A 14274-nucleotide genomic window follows, 5' to 3' on the forward strand; every position below is an offset into this window, starting at 1 on the left:
GTCGACCATTCATTTACTCTTTCATCCATTCAACAACATATGTAGGGCATCTACTATGTCCTAGATACTCAGACACAAAGTCAAAAAGTCACTGGCCTTGACTTCTAGCATCTCACAGTCTTTTTGAAAAAAATTATATGAATTAACTCAGTGGTGACAAGAAATCTGTGAGGAAGTTTTTATTTTATACCAATTTTGTAGAGTGTTCATTCATAGCCTCATAGGAACCCCTTATGTGCACTTATTGTCATCCGTATATTTTTGAGAAAAAATTAAAAGCCTGAGAAGACAATTAGTGCAGGTACTCAAACACCCGACCACCCTCCCAGGTGCAGGCACAGTGGCCCACCCAGTCTTAGTCGCCCTACACGTCTCAACCACCAGCCATACCTAGCATTTGCAGTTCTAGGGGCGGCCCCTGAATGGCATGCTTCCCTTATCCTTTATCCCATCATTAGCTTATAGAACTGGCTTGATTCATAAAACAGTCCTGGTTATCCACTTGCCCTTCTTCTGGTCTCTCAAAAATTAGAGCTGATTTGACCAGCTGATTTGATTAGGGTACCCCATAGCCTCCTTCTTACTAGTCAGCACTTATGGGGCCTGTATTCCCTTCTGTATTCCTGGATCAAGGGCATGACCTCTTCCAAAGATGTACAGAGCTCCTGGAACTAGCACCGTAGCTAACTTGGCTCCTAAACAAACAACAGTTCTACAACTAGGGTCTGTCTTCTAAGAACCATCACTGGGATCCTGACACTCCTCAGATTATATCCCAGCAGTCTAGCTGCTCTCTAGTCTAACACTGCTCAAACGTTAGTGTACATTATCTAGGGAATCTTGTTAAATTGCAGATTCTCATACAGTAGACCTGACATTATTAAGTTCTAGAAGCTCTCAGGTGATGCCAAATCTGCTGGTCCACAGACAACACTTGCAGTAGCAAAGCTCTACAGCAGACTTTCTCTGTAAATAACAAGTATTTGAGACTTCGTAAGCCATATCACCTGTATTGCAATTACTCAATTGTGCCGTTGTAGAATGCAAGTAGCCACAGACAATATGTCAAGAGATAGGCGTGGCTGTGTTCCAGTAGGATTCATAGCCACACTATTTCTCAACATATTGTATTTACAAAAACAAGCAGTGACCAGATTTGGCTCATATCCTTTTCTACTCTACTCTAGAGAACAGATTTGTCTCTCTATAGCTATAGTCAGATCCATCATACACCTACTGTAGTATATTGATGGCCTTAATTAATGGCTTCCCTATATCTATGCTTTTTTCAATGTGACTTTGCGGATCTTATCTTTAAAAAATGGAATTTATGTCCCCTTTCCTCGAATTTAGGCTTTCCTTGTAACTTGCTGTAGACAAGAACATGGGACATAGAACATGGCAGACATAACATTGTGCCGGTTATAGCTCGGTTCTCAAAAGGCCTTCTGCACTCCTGCCCTCTTGGAACCCGGCCTCCCCCAAAGGAACAAATCTGTATTAACCAATGGAAGATAAGAGTGTGTAAGGAGGAGAACCAAGGCACTCCCAAAACAGCAGAGGCAGAGCTGTTGGCAGATACATGTGAGAGTCCAGCCAAGACTAGAATGGCCGAGCTGAGCCCAGTCTAGATTGCCAAGTTTCAGAATCATAAGAAAATGTTTTTTTCATGCTTCACAATTTGGGTTGGTTTGCTAGGTGATAAAAACTGATGCACCTACTATGGGATAAACACATACATTATCAAGAATCCTCTCAATTACCATATGAATTATGTATTATGTCCATTTTATAGCTAAGGAGCCAAGGTTCAGCTACTCGACTTGCCTAACAGAGCACAGCAGCTAAGTGACAAAGCTGGAATTTGAACTGATTCTACAGCCTGGGCTCTTGTCACTGTACCAATGTTGTCTGTCATCTCAGTTTGATTTGCTATTTGTCTCTTCATCTCCACCCACAGCCCCAACACCCACCCGCATGCACACACATAAACACATACATATACACAGAGCATAGAGGACTTGACATTTGAAGTTCAAGCCCACCAGGAAGCCACAGTTAACATGGATGCTAAGTGACTTCTGTCATAACAACTTTACAGCCTGGGTGATAGTTTTCAGGCCAGGTTGCATGGGTAACAATTCAGAGCACAAAAGATTTAACTTCAAATATATTCAAACTCACAACACACATGCATATATATACACAGAGCATAGAGGACTTGACATTTGAAGTTCAAGCCCACCAGGAAGCCACAGTTAACATGGATGCTAAGTGACTTCTGTCATAACAACTTTACAGCCTGGGTGATAGTTTTCAGGCCAGGTTGCATGGGTAACAATTCAGAGCACAAAAGATTTAACTTCAAATATATTCAAACTCACAAGCCAAGAAGCTACTGTAGGAAAATTGACATTGGCATACCTTTTTAAAACTTAAAAAAAAAAAAAATGTATGATGCTTCTTTACAAGAAATATTAATGAACATTTTCCAGAGTGTAGGCATTGGATGAGAAGTAATGCCTCCTTGGACACCCTGCATATGACACGGTGCGGGATCTGACAGCTCCACAGTCATTTTGTAAGCATGATTTTGGGCTTCCCAGATTTAATGAAAGATTGATTTTCTTCCTTCCTGGACAAGGATAAACCTCATGAAATGGTGATTTAATCCACAACACAAAAGCATGAAAGCCCTCCTTAAAATTAAAAGAAGTCTTCACACACACACAAAAAAACAGGTTCATTCACAGTAATAGACCACTTTATTTTTTTTTTTTAAGGCAATAGAACTTTGCTAATTCTCACTAATGACAGAGGAGGCCCATTGTAGAAGAACCAATTTTACTGATTACTGAATCGTATAAAATATTCTGAGAAAGAAATGAAATCTTGGTCATTCAAGACCTTATTGCAACTTCATGTGTCTTGCTGAGAAATAGGCAACCTCTGCTGTTTTAATTGGGAGAATAATTAGGTTTGCCGTTTACTGAACTGAGATAATCACAAATACCATCTGAGTGCAAACCTACATTTCAACCATTATTAAAGAAGAGACTTTCAGGTGATAAACCCCAGCAGAACCCACGGGGGCAAATCGACAACTCACTGAGTTCAAGGTAAGTGTTTTTAGAGGTGTGTTTAATTTTTCAAGCCATTAGGGGAACAAGGTTTCCAGTAATACTTGAAAGAGTTTACTCATCTGGCAAAATCTGATCTAATAATTTATTATCTCAGTGTACACTTAGCCTCCAAGAATTAAAATAGTATTTGATGTGTTAGGTCAAAACCAGATGTGGATTATAATACATACCCGACTCATAATGCACATAATGGATGACTAAGATGTTGACAAGTGGTGGTTAATTAAAATATTTAAATAAAATGCATTTGTTCATAAAATAAAGAAAACAAGATAATGCTTGGAAAATATAGGCATTTCTAAAATATAATCTCAGAGCATTTAGATAATGACAACTAGGAGGTAGCTTCTACTAGAGAAACTGTCTTGCATTTGACCAAGGATCGTTTCTTACTGTTTCCACAGCCATTTCCAGAAATATTTCTGAACTATTTTGCTGCCATAAGACACCGCCAGAATTGGCCAGAATCTTAAACAAGTTATTCCTAAATTAGTACATATATATTTTATAAGTAAAAATTTTTTTATTGCTTTTTTTTGAAAAATACAGAGATTCATCATGTAGATGAGAGGCAGTTGTAATTACTTCTCCAAGCACAATATTAACATGACAGGACTTCGACACCTGCACTGTGTGGAAAGCATTGTTCCAGGAGCTTTGCATGTATGAACTCTCTTAACGCTTGAGTCAGCCATGGTAAATTTCTGTGATAAAATACCATGTAGTACTGAACATAAGTGAACTGTAGCCTTATGCATTAGCATGTATGAATCTTAAAGAAAAAGTTGAAATGAAAGAGTCAAGTCATGGAAGAATAAGAGTCGCGAGTGAAATATGAAATTATTCCATTTACATAAAATTCAAACACACACATACTTCAGTATGCTAATTCCCTCTGGGAGTCTAGAAGAAAAGTGTGAATGGAGACAGAAACGCAGGGGTCCTCAGAGGGACTCAAGTGGTATGGATGTGAATGTTCACTTTATTAATATAGTTAGGCATATTTCTTTTCACAAAAAATATTAAGTCTAAAATAATATATGCCCAAGTATTCACAACTCGGCTTAAAGAAATATAATATTATAAATGTAATAGAAGACACCTGTTTACCTTTTCTTAATATTATTCTATTCCTTCTCTTCCCCCGCTCTCTCTCAAATACTATCATTACCTTACCATTGGTGTTTTAAAATCACGGAAAGAATCCCAGAGAAAAGCAACCAGAACTCTGATCATACTCTGCCTAGAGCTTGGGCTATCACTGGACTTCCTGTTACATAAAATACTACATTTCCCTATTGAGAAGCATGCTGAAACCTCCTAACCGATGGAAGAAGGCCAGAAATGTCCTCCTCTGACACCAAAGTAAAGAGTCAGAAAGGAAGGCAGATGTGAAGAAATTATAATGAGTAAAAGGACAGTGAACATGCTCTTGTCAAATACTTTGATCCTATTGGGAAGGAAGTTGAGAGTATCTGCTGAAAGTGATAAAGAAATGTGGTATTGAGGACAAGGGTTAGTCATTTGTATAGATTCTGTGTAGTAGGTGCTCAATTAATATGAATGAATGAATGAATGTAAGAGTTGAGCAATATTTACAGACTGAAAGGAAGAAACCCATGGAAAGGGAGAGATGAGAGATCCCAGAGGATATGAGAAAAATTATGGAGCAAGATTGCTGAGAGAGAAGGAGAGGTAAGGCTTCTGGATTCAACTTAGCTTCCTCCTGTGCCCCACATGGGAAAAATTCACTGTTGTGTTAGTCATTTGAAGAGGGATGTCCAGGTGGGGATGGGAAGTAGAGTCACACAGAAATGGGAGAAATTGCTTTGGTAGGCAAAGTATATTCAGTACAAGGGAACTGTGTAAATTTTCATTTGCAGAGCTTGTATTTCAAAATCTACCAAGGCTATACCCTTCCCGTCACCCCAGTCCCACTTCCTACACATTCTTACCTGGAAGCCATTGATGAGATTATCTGCAGGTCCCATGTACACTGGTGGCCGCTGGTTGCCTCAAGATATCCCATATATAATCTTAGGTCTGTTATAGGTCTTTCTATGGCTTGATCCCTAGGACCTTGTTTATCTAGGTTACTTTCTTTTCTGCTTAACAGACTCTTGGCTCTGCTTGCAGGTGTGTAGATCTTTACTGCAGGATACTCTATTCACTCTGGGAATTCAATAAGAGTGACAAACCCCATTCTCAAAGTGTTTAAAACTGATAAACCCTGCTATTTAGACTCCTAGCCCAAGTCAAAGAATATCAGACATTAATACTGGAAGGGGTGATAGAAAGGGTATTCTTTCATGTAATAAATGCAGAAAGCCGAAGACTCTCTGATTAAAGGTTTTGTTTATAACCATGAAATCAATTAGCCCCTGACTCCTGATTTGTGCCTTTCCCTGGAGCATGATGCTGCCTTGAGCAGCTACTATTCGAAAGGTCAAGGTGAAATGCAGTAGGAGATGGTAGAGGATGAGGGCATAGTTCTTGACCTTCAAGGTCTCAAAGTTACATAGGTAGAGTCCCAGATAATTATCTTGTTGGTTTTTCAAAAATGATTAAATGCTGAAATGGGTATATAAGTGAATATAACAGAAGATTCTTGAAAACTGCCGTTGGATTATATTCATTTCTGTTTCAGCACAGTACTCAGCACTGTGAATATCCAATAAACAAATGCTATGTGGATTTCGAACCATAAAATATTTAATGCGTTTAGAATAAACATTTCCTAGAACCTGGAACTTTAGCTCGATGTACAGATTTTTTTTTTTTTTTTGGAAGACAGGGGTTAACTGGGATATAACATTTTTGAAAAACAATGGCTGCATAAAAAAATAACAGTTTGTCCATGTTAAACTCTTCCTCTCTGGAAATGTTCTAGAATCCTCTCTCTTTGGTACCTTCCTCCATTTTATTTCAAACATTCATATGGCTTTGGTCAAAATAAGACCAGTATTTCCTGAATCATTTGACATTCAGCTGTTGCTGAAGATGTTAAAACTGCAAGCACAACTGCTAATCGTTGGCAACAAAGCGGCTTAATCCTGGCTGACCAGCGATTTGTTTTGCAGCCTTTGGAGCAACAGAGAGATTCAAGTTTATAAAAAGGGGTAAATAGTAGGTTAGAGATTAGAAAGGAAAAAAGGAAAAGACTTCTTTGCCTTAGACCACACACTGATAGGGGATCTTCCTTTAGCAATTGTTCAAGAATGTTTCATGTTTCTTCCCCTTCTCCTCCCCTTGGCTTTATTGCCCACTCCTTCCCCTTTCTCAGCCATAGAAGGTTTGATTGACACTTGTCACCACTGATAGAAAAAGATGCTTCAGGAGAAAAGGAGGAGGTAGGGTGAAGCAGCCCCCTTAAAAGCCGAAGTAGTCAAAAGATGATTCTTTCTTTCTGCTTGTGTTTTTGTCTCTCTCTAAATTATTCAAATCTGGGTGGCATCTAGGATAACTGGCATTTTGACACAGCTTAAAGGATTGTCTCACTAACACTATTGAATCGAAGCTGCCACCCTTTTAAAAAATGTATAAAGAGATCTTTGGTATAATCTGATATGTCTACAAATGAAAGGCAGCTTCACGCAAAAGGCCTTGAACGTTTTTGACCAATTATATTCATTTTTGACTTTTTATTTTGTTCCTTCCATCTGTAAGAGTAATCTTTATTATTAGATTAAAGAAAGGAAAATCTCTTAGTTGGGTTTCTCTAAAGAATATGCATAATAGCTTGGTGGATATTGTTTGGTTACACAGCCGAGGCAGCTGGCTGAGAAGGTAGTTATGGATTTTTCTAGGCCAGAGAAGGTTTGCCTTTGTCAGAAATATCTTTAGTGTGGGGGTGTGGAAGGAGCATTAGACTGAAGTTAGGGTGATCTGGCTGTGGCCCCAGATACACCACTGCCTATTGTAGGGTCTTAGACAAGTCATAGAAGCACTCTGGGTCACGTTTACCCTGTCCGGGGAGTAAGGCAGTAGACAAGTGGTCCCCACATTCTTCAAACTTTAAAATCATATGATAATAATAATAATAATAATAATTACTATTATTTTAGGAACAAACTTCTTAATGTTTTCAGGGATGGAACGGACTGAGGCCAGAGGGGAAAACGGCAGAATATCTGCCAGCAGAAAGGCACAGAGGTTCCAGACAGCTGGACTGGGCTGGCTGGACTGTGAGCTCACCAGGAACTTATTCTCTTACAGTCCCTGCTTCAGAATATTCTGGAACTATCGCTGCTCCTTAAACCCAAACCTTCTGTTGGTCCTTTTTTCTCTCCTCCACCCAGATGTCAGACAGGTCCTGGTTAAACTGCTGGATCATGTCCAATGTTTGTGCGTGTGCTCCAGGGACACATAGATTGTCCCCTTCAGCTGCTTGCTCACGACCTGGAAGAGGTTCAGTGTTACCATCTTAATGGTGCCAAGCCAGAGGGTCTTCTTGGCAGCGGTGTTCTGGAAATGTACCCAGCGAGATTCCCAGAGGTCATCGCTGCGCGCTCGGTGGAAGCACATCTGCAGGTGTGCCTGTTCGTCGTGTTGCAGGATCTCGTTGTCCTTCTCCACGTGGCGTGCTCTATCTTGGGCCCTCCTGGGCCGACTGCATGAGATCATAAGAATCATATAATTATTGACTTATTATTTTATTTATTCTTTTTGGTAATATGTTCCCCTTCATGGTCCTTTGTGGATGGAGACCATGGAATTTTAAAACTTTAGTTCAGTTCAAAACCATTATTAGTGTCCTTGTGGCAAGCACTGTGCTGGGCATCATGGTGTGTGTGTGTGTGTGTGTGTGTGTGAATGGGTGGGGCAGATACAAAGATGAGTCTCCTGGTTCCTCAAGGACTTGGCAGTTGGCGCTTCTCTTGTTGGCTTACTTTTTTATTTCCTGTTAGTAAGATGCTCTGAATGCAGGGTTGCTGGGTTTAGCAAATAACAACATATGATGTTCAGTTGAAGGTGAAATTTAGATAAACAACAAGTACTGATTATGTAATATTTGGGACATACTTACTCTAAAAACTATTCATTGTTTATCCGAAATTTACATTTAACTGGGCATCCTGTGTGTTATCTGGCTACCCTAAATGAAATCATCTCTGAGCTCTTCCTTCGAATGTCAAGAAAATTCTGCTCTTACCCGAATTTTTTAGCCTTGAGTAAAATTGAGTCCAAGAGCAAATTATAGATATATAATTTTAATCTGGTAGGGTTGGTTTATTTATGCTTTTAACAACTATGTCTTGAGGACCTACTATGTGCTGGGAACCAGGCTAGGTCCTGTGTATACAAACAGAGTAAAATAGACACAGTCCATGAAGATGATGGTCTACTAGGAAAGACGTTTGAAAAGTAATTACATTCACAAGCAGTTAATTCCAATTGTCAAAAGGCCCATGAAGGAAAATAAAAGGTGCAATGAGATTGTTTAACAGAGGTGCCTAATCTCATCTTGGGGGTTGGAGCAGGTGTCTTTGAGGAAGTGACATTTGACTTGAGACAGTTGGGTTCTGGAGAAGAGTGATCTGGACAGAGGAGCCACTAAGGAGGTTTTGTTGCTTCTATGAGGGAACAAGTTCAAGTACAAGGGAAATTAGAAATAACAGTAGGTAGAACTTTTTTTTTTTGTATAAATGCAAGAGCAGCTGTTACCTCAGAAAGAATCACGTTTCTAAAATCCAATAGTAGTCTCACCAAAGACCATAGCAAAGGCCCAGATCAGGAGGAAGAAGGAGAGACAGAAAATTGTCTTTTTTTTTTTTTTGGCCAAGATGCCAGTGAAGCTGTGCTTGTGACCCAGAGTGCATGATCTGTGAACTTAAGCATAATTGGGAGAATTCTCCCATCAAGAGATTAATTCAACACCATTTTTACCACTTTGGTAGGTGGTGGTTTGCTAGGTCTGCCGTAACAAAGTACCACAGACTAGGTGGCTTAATTAAACAACAGTTTAATTGAATAACAACAGTTCTGGAGGCTAGAATTTTAAGACAAAGGTATTGGCAGGGTTGTTTTCAACTGAGGCCCCCTTCCTTGTCTTGTAGATGGCTGTCTTCTCTCCGTTTTCACATAGTCTTACCTCTATGTGCTTATATGTCTGTATCCAAATTTTTTCTTATAAGGACATCATTTAACTTAATTATCTCTTTAAAGACCTTATCTCAAAATACAGTTATATTCTGAGGTACTGGGGGTTAGGACTTCCACATGTGAATCGTGGATGGGGGCACAATTCAGTCCATAACAGGTGTTATGGAAGAACTAACTGTTTATTCTCTCCTCTCTCAGAGGAAGGCTGTTGAGATATTTGTCTTCTTAACAAGTTTAGAAATTTTCAGTGGAGATAGTTCTGGTGCCAGGTTGGTCTTTTTTCCCCATCCAACATGTTCAAAAACTCTATTTTCCATTTCTCCATTGAGCTCTGTGTTCCAGGGCTGGGGCATTTTCATCTTGATCCAGAGTAGACATGAAAACATCAGCTTTGTGGTGGTGCAGAGAGCTTGCTTGGAGGGGCACTCCTTTAGGCAGCTGAACGGGCAGCTTGCTCTCTGCGCCACCAGCCCTGAAACCCAGGCCTGTAGGCAGGACTTGAAGGACAATGGGTTCTACAGACACACTTATCCAAGATTACTGCCTTTTGTGGGCAGTGGTTGGACAGAGAGAGATGAAAAGAGAATAGATCTTCAGGGATTATAGCTTTTTAATTGATCAGTGGCTATGACTCATCCATTAAGTTAATCGTTCCTGACAGAAAAGGAAACCTTTTTTTTAGGCAGTTTTGGTGAGGCTTGGTCTGAGAAAGATGAGAGGTCAGAGTTGACGGGTGTGTGTGGCATGAACAAGAACCCCTTCTCTCCAGTGACCGGCCTTGCTGAGATGCACAGAAAGAGTGGATAAGCATTTCCGGAGAGTCAGTAGGAGCAGGTGTCTCAGGGTCTTCAGTGGTGTTGCTTTACGATGGCAGTTGTTTCCTTAAACAAAAATGGCAATGTGGATGCTCCATCTTAAGATGTCTTGCCTGAGGAGGATCTACTCTTCTGTGGGCTTAATTTTGATATGTTTTTACATCAGCAGTCTTATTAATCAGGATGCTTTATTTTTTTTGACTAACAGTTTGTCAGTCTAGTTTGTTAAATATAGAATACCACTTACTAGGTAAACTAGATCTTTGTATGGGAGAAACTGAGCTGTTAGTGCTGAAATGAAGCAGGACCTAGTCAGTAGCAGCTGCATTTGTCAGTATTTTAGAAAAAGGAATGTTTAGATTGTTGTTGTATCCTGTGGTTTCTCACTCACAAAGTTAGATTTCATTCACCAAGCCTTCATGAAGTACCTTCAATAAGCCCCTAAGGCATCCCTAAAGGACAAAAAAGTAAAAGAGAAAGAGACTACAGATTTGTACCAATGGATTGTACAATGTGATTTTCTATTTATGTTCTGTGGTATCAGGGAGGATTAATATTCTGAATATGCTAAAGTCTGAGTATCTAGTCACGACAGTGCTGGTGTAATTATTCAGAGCACAGGTTTCTCAGTCAAACTGTGTGGGTCCAAGTTCAAGTACTATGGTTTACCAGTTGTGTGACTGAAGTCACCTGAGTGTTCAATAAGATATTACATATAAATACTTAAGACAGTGCCGAGCCCTGTTGAGGAAGTGCTTCGTAAGTGTTCATTACCACTGTCATTGTTATCATCATTATCCTCTCATCTGATCACTGGCAAATGGACAGGACTGAAAAATTAACTAGTCTACCTTCTGTTGGCTCATGTGTTGTAAACTAGCCCGTGGAAAACGAGATATGAAATTTTGTAGTCTGGCTCTAGACCAGAGTCCTGTTCACAATTGCAGGGACAGGGAAAGGAAAGCTGTACGACTCATATTCCACTGTCGAAAATGAACCAGGAGAATTTCAGCAATCTGAAACTTTCTGGGTGAGTTTTTCACAGCTCCTTAGATTCCTCTTGACATTTTTCTTCTTTGATTCTTCACTTTCATTTTTCACACCAGTGTGTTAAAGCTCTGGGAGGAATCTATGAAGATAGCACAACCACATGAAGACGATGGGGAGAGGCAGAAGTGCTGATGAGTCTTTGAAGGATGACTTCCATTTCACTGTCACTGAGGCCATCTGCTTTGTCAGGTTAGAGCACATATGCTTTAGACATCCAAACTTCCATTTGAACATACAAATGCGTGTTCCCAAATGAATCAAATCCTTTCCAGGATCTAGCTAGTCGTTTGGGGCAAGTTGCTGAACCTCTTTTTAGTAAATAGATATTTTTAAAGATTCTGTATAATTATAAGCAAGGATATATTTTTAAAAATAATATTTGAAAATTTTCGATTATACTTGACATGTAATGTTATATTAGTTTTATGTGTACAACATGGGATTAGACATTTACATAAGTTACAAAGTGATCCCCTTGATAAATCTAGTACCCATCTGACACCATAGTTATTACAATATTATGGACTATATTCTTTATGCTATACTTTACATTCCCATGACTATTTTGTAACTATCAATTTGTACATATGAATCCCTTCCTCTCTTTCACACACCCTCAAACCCCATTCCCATCTGGCAACCCTCAAAATGTTCTCTTTATCCAAGTTTGTATCTGTTTTTTTGTGTTTTTTTTTGTTGTTGTTGTTGTTGTTGTTGTCATTTGCTCCATAGCTACCACATGTAAGTGAAAATATGGCATTTGTCTTTCTCTGTCTGACTTACTCCACCCAGCACTATACCCTCTAGGTCTATCTATGTTGTTGTAGATGGCAAGATTTCATCCTTTTGGTTTTTCTTACAACTGAGTAATAGTCCATTGTATATATGTAGCACCTCTTCTTTATCCATTCATCCATTGGTGAACACCCAGTTTGCCTCCATATCTTGTCTATCATAAATAATGCTGTAATGAACATATGGATGCATATGTCTTTTTGAATTAGTGTTTTGGGTTTCTTCAGATAAATATTCAGAAAGTGGGATTACTGGGTCCTTTTTTGTCTCTTGTTATAGACTTTGTTTTAAAGTCTATTTTGTCTGTTATAAGTATTGCTACCCCAGAGTTGTGGGGTTTTTTTTTTTTCATTTTTATGAAATATCTTTACTTTGTCTGTGTGTATCTTTTGATTTGAAGTGAGTCTCTTGCAGGCAGCATATGTAGGGGTCTTGTTTTCTTATCCATTCAGCCACGCTATGTTTTGATTGCAGCATTTAATTCTTTTTAATTTGAAATAATTGTTGATAGATATGTCATTATTATCATTTTAATATTTGTATTTTTGACATTTTTTTTTCAACTTTTTTTTTTTTTGTAATACTAGTTTGATGGTGATGAACTCCTTTAGCTTTTTCTTGTCTGGGAAGCTCTTGATCTGTCCTTTGATTTTAAATGCTAACTTTGCTGGGTACAGTAATCTTGGTTGTAGGTCCTTGCTTTTCATCACTTTGCATATTAGTGCCAATCCCTTCTAGCCTGCAAAGCTTCTGTTGAGAAATCAGCTGACAGTCTTCTGGGAGCTCACTTGTGGATAACTAGATGCTTTTCTCTTGCAGCTTTTAAGATTCTCTGTCTTTAAGCTCTGGCATTTTAATTATGATGTATCTTGGTGTGGGCCTCTTTGAGTTCATCTTATTTAGGACTCTCTGTGCTTCCTGGGGTTGTATGTCTATCCTCATAACCAGTGTTTTAAACTCTGCATCTGGTAGATTGCTTATCTCCATTTTCTTTAGTTCTTTTTCTGGAGCATTGTTCTGTTCTGTTATTTGAGACATGCTTCTTTGTCTTCCTGTTTTAGCTGCCTTCGTGTGTTTGCTTTAAGTATTAGTAGAGCTCCTAAGTCTCTGCATCTTGGTAGAGTGGCCTTACGTAGTAGGTGTCCTGTGGGTCCCAGTGGTGCAGTCTTCCCTGGTCACCTGAGCTGGGTGCTCTTGTATGGGTTGTGTGTGCCCTCCTGTTGTAGTTGAAACTTGGTTGCTGTTTACATGTCAGTGGGAGGGATTGACTCTCGGGCTAATTGGTTGTGAGAACTGGCTGGTGAGGGTCTGACCCTATGGATCAGGATTTAGTTTAGCAGGGCTCGGGTGCCTGCCCAGTCTGCCCTCTGGGTGTGTCTTCTTCAGCCCTGGGTTGCATTCTGCCTTTGGTCAAAGCTGGTGCCAGCTCAAGGGCCTCCTGGGAGGGGCCTTAGTCTCAGGCCAAGTTCAGCCACAGCCTTGCACAGCCCGGAGCCACCTGGCAAGAGTCACCAAGCAATCCACAGATGGCAGCCACCTGTGCTGGGCTTAGAGGTGTCTCGAGAGGACAACCTGGGAACTGAGGCTGACTGCCACTAGTGCCAGGCTTAGGCTGCTCAGCAAAAGGTACTAGGCACACTGAGGCCAGATGCTGCTTTTTGGGTTCTGTGAATCCTTAAGAGATTTTATGAAAGTCCTCAGCATGAGCCAAGACAGGCCATTTGTATGGAAAAAACTACTGAAAGCAGCTTGCATGGGCCCATAATTTGGGGTGAGGTATCAGGGAATCTCTTGAGCAGAGCAACTAGTGTTAGCCAGGTTGATGGAGATTCAAATATGGCTGCCCCCTGCATCTGCATGCTGGCAAGAGGGAGGGCTCAACAAAGGAACATTGGATTCTGCCAGCACTTCTCTCTGGGAGAAAGCTGCCCCTCCAGCCCTCACCTTGGAGCCAGACAACTAAGTTTCTCTCTCTGTGTTCCTGGTTTCTTTCGAACTGCTGCCCCGGCACTGAAACTCAGAGTGAGTGAGTCCGTCAATAGGTAAGTCTGTGTGTGGGCCCTTTAAGAGGAAAGCCTGAGACACCTGCAGCCCTCTGTCTCAGCCACAATCTCTTCTGGTTTTCACTGCTAGAGGTTGTGGGGACTTCTCTTCCTGGCACTGGAACCCTGGGCTGGGGAGTCCAGTGTGTGGCTGGGACCCCTTGCTCCTAGGGAAGACCTCTGCAGTCAAGTATTGTTCCTGAATTTTAACCATCACGCACAGGTTTGGGACCAGCCCATTTCAAGTCTCTGCCCTTCCTACCAGTCTTGAGGTAGCCTCTGATGTACGTTGTAGGACTAGTTGTAGGACTTCTGTTCAGCCAGACC

General features: G+C 40.3%; 1 pseudogene; it reads right to left on the reverse strand.

Moving 5' to 3' along the window:
• Positions 1 to 7395: 7395 nt before the first annotated feature.
• LOC102889328 lies at positions 7396 to 7766 on the reverse strand (annotated as a pseudogene).
• Between the last annotated feature and the right edge of the window lie 6508 nt (positions 7767 to 14274).

The sequence above is a fragment of the Pteropus alecto genome, unplaced genomic scaffold (genome assembly GCF_000325575.1).
Source record: "Pteropus alecto unplaced genomic scaffold, ASM32557v1 scaffold94, whole genome shotgun sequence".
Lineage (NCBI taxonomy): Eukaryota > Metazoa > Chordata > Mammalia > Chiroptera > Pteropodidae > Pteropus > Pteropus alecto.